This window comes from Ananas comosus, linkage group 15 (genome assembly GCF_001540865.1).
Source record: "Ananas comosus cultivar F153 linkage group 15, ASM154086v1, whole genome shotgun sequence".
NCBI lineage: Eukaryota > Viridiplantae > Streptophyta > Magnoliopsida > Poales > Bromeliaceae > Ananas > Ananas comosus.
In genome coordinates, this window is record NC_033635.1 from 7,413,775 (window position 1) to 7,419,647 (window position 5,873).

Consider the following 5,873-nt stretch of genomic DNA (forward strand, 5'->3'; position numbering starts at 1 on the left):
GATAGAATAGATGTACATTTTGGTTTACATCACGCTTTCTTTCAGCAGTTTATTTACATGCTCCTTATTGCTTATTATTATTATCGTTGCTTACCTTTGTTTTTGGGGCCTAGTGGAGCAGGAGCTGAGGTCAGTAATTGCCCACTGGGAACTATAGCTTATAGTTCTCACGCCCTCTTTTTCTCGATGTTTTCAGAGCCTTCCACTCAGGGCGAGGCTAGGGACCGCGGGAAGGGAGTTGCTTCGAGCTAGCTTCCTTTGAGGACGATTCGCTAGGTGGTCTACCTCTCGTTGTGTTTTATTTTGGAGAGGTTGAGAGTTCTACCAGTGTATTAGAGACCACCGTTTTTGTACTTTTGAGACAGATATTGTACTACTTGTGATTTCTTTATTGTCTAGCTTTACTTGCTCTAATATCATTAGTTGCTAGTTATTTCACCTCGTCATTTGTTCTATTCTTGCTTTTACTTCCGCTTTTATTGTAGACGCCTTATATGTGTAGACATATGGCGGGTCTGGGCACGCCACCGGGAGGGCCTCCGCCGGTCCCGGGGCGTGACACATGTGTTGGTCCTGGATGAGATTGAATGATGAACTTTAATTAATTAAATGACAATCACTACTTGATAGTATATCGTAGTTGGATTTAGTTGACACTGGGATTTGTGGTACCCTTAGTTGCCATGATAGTACATACTAGATATGTATTGAATTTTGGGACATATTGTATACTTGATAGTATTACTTGTTGCATCACAGCTTACTTGGTAGCCATGATAGAGTATACTTGTTATGTATCGGCATATTGGATTCATGATAGAGTAGATGTACTCTATGTTCATATCATGTATACTTGTGGCATAGTAGTATAGCATTTCATTATATGCTTTTATTTCCGCAATTGTTATTTCATTTTCTATATCTGCTCATGACTTGGGCCTAGTGGTGCATTTTGCTAAGGTCAGTAATTGCCTACTGGGAACTATAAATTATAGTTCTCACGCCTCATGTTTTATGTTTTCTTTCAGAGCCTTCCACTCCGGGAGAGGCTCGGGATCTCGGGAAAGGTTTCGCCTCGAGTTAGCTATCGAGGGATTTGGTGATAGGTGGTCCACCTCTCTTTTGTTTTCTTTTGGAAAGGTTGTGAGAGTTTTGTACCTGGTTATAGAGACCACCATGTTTTGTATCTTGAGATTTATGATGTATTAGTTTACTTTATGCTTTAGTGGTTTAGTTCTCTTTCGACTCTACTTGTTGTTAGAACTTAGTTGTATATTCGCTCTGATATCTCTAGATGTTTGTATCACAGGTTACTTATCGCTTTTGTTGTAGACGCCTTATATGCGCAGGCATATGGCGGGTCTGGGCACGCACCGGGCGGGCCTATGCCAGGTCCCGGGGCGTGACACCCCCACTAGCTGTGAACCACCGCCACCTCGGCCGCCTCCTCACGTGGCTCGCGCCCGCCCACAATTGGGCGGAGGCGAGCGGCATCCTGAGAAGGGGACGCTGTGCGAGAGGAATCACAAGAACTTCCCGGTATTTCCAAATTGTTTGAGAATTAGGGTTTCTATGGTTGTGATAGTAAGGCTATGTCGATTTAGATGTTGCAGTTTGGTGATGCAGATAAGATGTTTGTTCATAGGTCGCATGAAATCCAGAAGCGACTCGGCGTGGGGAGCAATTACCAGCTGAAAATTAAGAAGATGTATGAGGTTTGGATGAGCAAGCTCGTATAGATGAAGAAGTGCTCCAAAAAATTATTATTTTTTTAAATTTATGTTTTTGTTTTATTTTCATCCCATGACCACTTTTTTGAGTAGGCACTGTTGTAGGTAAAGTCCCTTTCATAAACTAAAAAGTATGATGTGAAGATTGGAGCTTGAGATCTCTCCCAAAATTTTCTTAAGCCATATACGTTAACTTATTATTTATGTGTTTCATATTCTCAATCTGTTTTGATACTTGGATAGAGGTGCTTGATTCAACTAGAGCTAGCTCTTTTTTATCTTTTACAATGGAATGTTCAAGAGGCACATAATATGATAAAATTGTATGTTTCTTACTATATTTCAATAATTTTTAAAAATTATATAAGCTTCTAGCTATAATTTTATTTTTTTAACAATTGAATTCAGTCATGCAAATTGGCTGTATTTAACATGTATACTTTCCTATACATCAATAAGCTGTAAATATAAATTTTATCAAAATTTTAAAATTTTGTTTCAATTATCTACCCGCGGCATCGCGCGGGTCTCTACACTAGTATACATTATTCCTTATAATCTTGCCACGTGGGAGCATTGTTGTCACACCCAGATCCCAGCGGAAGCCTGCCCAGTGCGTGTCCAGACTCGCCATATGCCAAGAACATATAAGCCATCTACAACATCAAGATAAAATAAAACAAGAATAGAACTATATCTAACATGATATCAGAGCATGATACGTAATCTATTCACTAAAGACAAGTATAGGAAAGTAAAATAGCTAAACAACTAAAATCCACAAAATAGAATATACATCAAGGGATCCACATACAATAGAACTAAATACAAAATGGTGGTCTCTATACATCGGGTACAAAACATCTCTCTCCAACTAAAATAAAAGGAGAGATGATCCACCTAGCAGAATCTCCGAGCTAAGTCTAACTAGACGCGACCCCTTTGTCGCGGTCCCTAGCCTCTCCCGATATGGATGGCTCTGTAAATAAAAATATCAACAAAATGGGAATGAGAACTATTAGTCAATAGTTCCTAGTGGATAAGCCGCCGATATCAACGAATTACACCACTAGGTTATCGAGGCATAAGTAGTAAATAAGCATAACTAAATAAGCAACATGAATATTGAACAAGTAATAGTTTACTAAGCTACTATGCCTCCATTTAGCATGATGTTTAACATGTAACGAAGCTATTCTAACATGAGTAAGTATGTCCAACTAGTATGCACTATCTAGTAGCGATGGTCACATTATACCTTTAAATGTCATTGTTCAAATCAACTAGGACATACATAAGTGTAGTCCCGCTTGCGCTGTGTCTAGTGGCCCCGTGGTCGTCAACATTCCCCTTCTAGGAATGAGCTTCCCCCACGGCATCCCACTTCGGCGCCCAATCCCGCACGGGCGAGCATGTGTCGCGTAGGCCAACTTCGGAGTGCCGGCTTGTAGGGAGAGACCCTCACAAGCATGTGCGAATGAGCACAATGGCAAGCAAGTATAATCATCTATATCGAGTCCTCAATCATCATGTCTAAAATATGGTACAAGTACTAGCGACTCAACGGTCGGTCTCTGTGTCACATTGTAGAGATTTAGTCATTTAACTAAGTCAAATGTCACTACATGAAGTTCATATCAACTATGTCATGTATAATTTATTTGTCCATGAGTATGTAAAACTTGTCATTTCACTAATCATAGTATGATCTCTAACATGTTATGAAGGAATGAGCCTCCCCCACGGCATCCCACTTCGGCGCCCAATCCCGCACGGGCGAGCATGTGTCGCGTAGGCCAACTTCGGAGTGCCGGCTTGTAGGGAGAGACCCTCACAAGCATGTGCGAATGAGCACAATGGCAAGCAAGTATAATCATCTATATCGAGTCCTCAATCATCATGTCTAAAATATGGTACAAGTACTAGCGACTCAACGGTCGGTCTCTGTGTCACATTGTAGAGATTTAGTCATTTAACTAAGTCAAATGTCACTACATGAAGTTCATATCAACTATGTCATGTATAATTTATTTGTCCATGAGTATGTAAAACTTGTCATTTCACTAATCATAGTATGATCTCTAACATGTTATGAAGGAATGAGCCTCCTCCACGGCATCCCACTTCGGCGCCCAATCCCGCACCGGCGAGCATATGTCGCGTAGGCCAACTCCGGAGTGCCGGCTTGTAGGGAAAGACCCCCACAAGCATTTGCGAATGATCACAATGGCAAGCAAGTATAATCATCCATATCGAGTCATCGGTCATCATGTCTAAAACATGGTACAAGTACTAGCGACCCAACGGTCGGTCTCTGTGTCACATTGTAGAGATTTAGTCATTTAACTAAGTCAAATGTCACTACATGAAGTTCATATCAACTATGTCATGTATAATTTATTTGTCCATGAGTATGTAAAACTTGTCATTTCACTAATCATAGTATGATCTCTAACATGTTATGAAGGAATGAGCCTCCTCCACGGCATCCCACTTCGGCGCCCAATCCCGCACCGGCGAGCATATGTCGCGTAGGCCAACTCCGGAGTGCCGGCTTGTAGGGAAAGACCCCCACAAGCATTTGCGAATGATCACAATGGCAAGCAAGTATAATCATCCATATCGAGTCATCGGTCATCATGTCTAAAACATGGTACAAGTACTAGCGACCCAACGGTCGGTCTCTGTGTCACATTGTAGAGATTTAGTCATTTAACTAAGTCAAATGTCACTACATGAAGTTCATATCAACTATGTCATGTATAATTTATTTGTCCATGAGCATGTAAAACTTGTCATTTCACTAATCATAGTATGATCTCTAACATGTTATGAAGAATGTCATTTCATATACAAGTTCCATATACAATTCTCACTCTACTATACAGAAGATGCAAAACATGACATATATCATGCAAATCTTAGGCATTCAAAAATTTATTTAGGCTACATCTAGCATGAATATGTATGATTTTTTATTTTACAACATAGAAAATGACATAGGAGGAGTTCACTCATTTCGGTGAGGTCAAACCCACCGGATACCCCTCGAAACTCCTTCGTTTACGCGAATGGTGTTATCCACTAGCCTCCTAGCACCCTAACAAAAATTCTAAGGGGGTTAGGAGCTTCGAACGAACACTCCACGAAAATCCTCAAAAATCACACCATAAATACGTAGAAAATACCTTAGATGGTGGTAAACTCTTCCCAACTCCCAAAGGAGGTTAGAATGCTTCAAATCCAACCTAAAAGGAAGTATAGGAACCAACAATTAAGGCTTAAAGGCTTTACCAAGAGAAAACCCACAGTGAAACCTTAATTTTCCAAAACTAGGTTAAACTCCAAAAATCTTTCCAAAATCACATCTCAAGAGAGCAATAATGCTACTAACCTCTTATAGAGCTCCAAACCAAGCTAAGATGATGCTAGAGTTGGAGATATTTCCTCAACTAAGTTCTATTCCTTAAGTCCAAAGCTTTCCCAAGGTCCAAGAACAACCACCCACGAAGGAGAAGGAAAAAAGAAGAGATCAATCCACTAAAATCTCTAACCAAAAGAGAAGAAATCTAAAGAGAGGGGAAGAGAAAGAGACTCACCACCCTTCTCTGGTTCCAAAGCACAAGGAACCCCTTATAGGGGTGTTGGGGTATTTATAGAAGTGTACAATCCTCAAAAAGCCCCTCAAAAATACTAAACTGCAGATTACACTGCGTACCGGTACTCGAAGGGGAGTACCGGTACCCAGCAACCAACCCGCAAAACCCGAGCCTCTGTCAAGCGAGTAAACTACGGTGTATCGGTACCAGCTCAATGCAGTACCGGTACCCGCCGACTCTGTACCGGTATTGAGTACCCCTCAACTCAAGCCTGAGAGTAGCCCTCTCGGTTACGCGTCGAGGTACCGGTACCCCACTACGGTACCAATACTCAACACCCCAAAACCTGCAGTTTGCAGATTTTGGTGCTAAGTACTCACGCTCGCTTCACAAAATGCGAGTAATTGGTCGGTACACACTCTACGACCCTCAAACACACCAGGAATAGCACCAAATACTATTTCGACACTGGAACCTTGCAATTTGCTAAAGTTCAATGTGCTACAATTGTCTTCATTGTTAAGGTGGGCTCCACCGGCTCCTC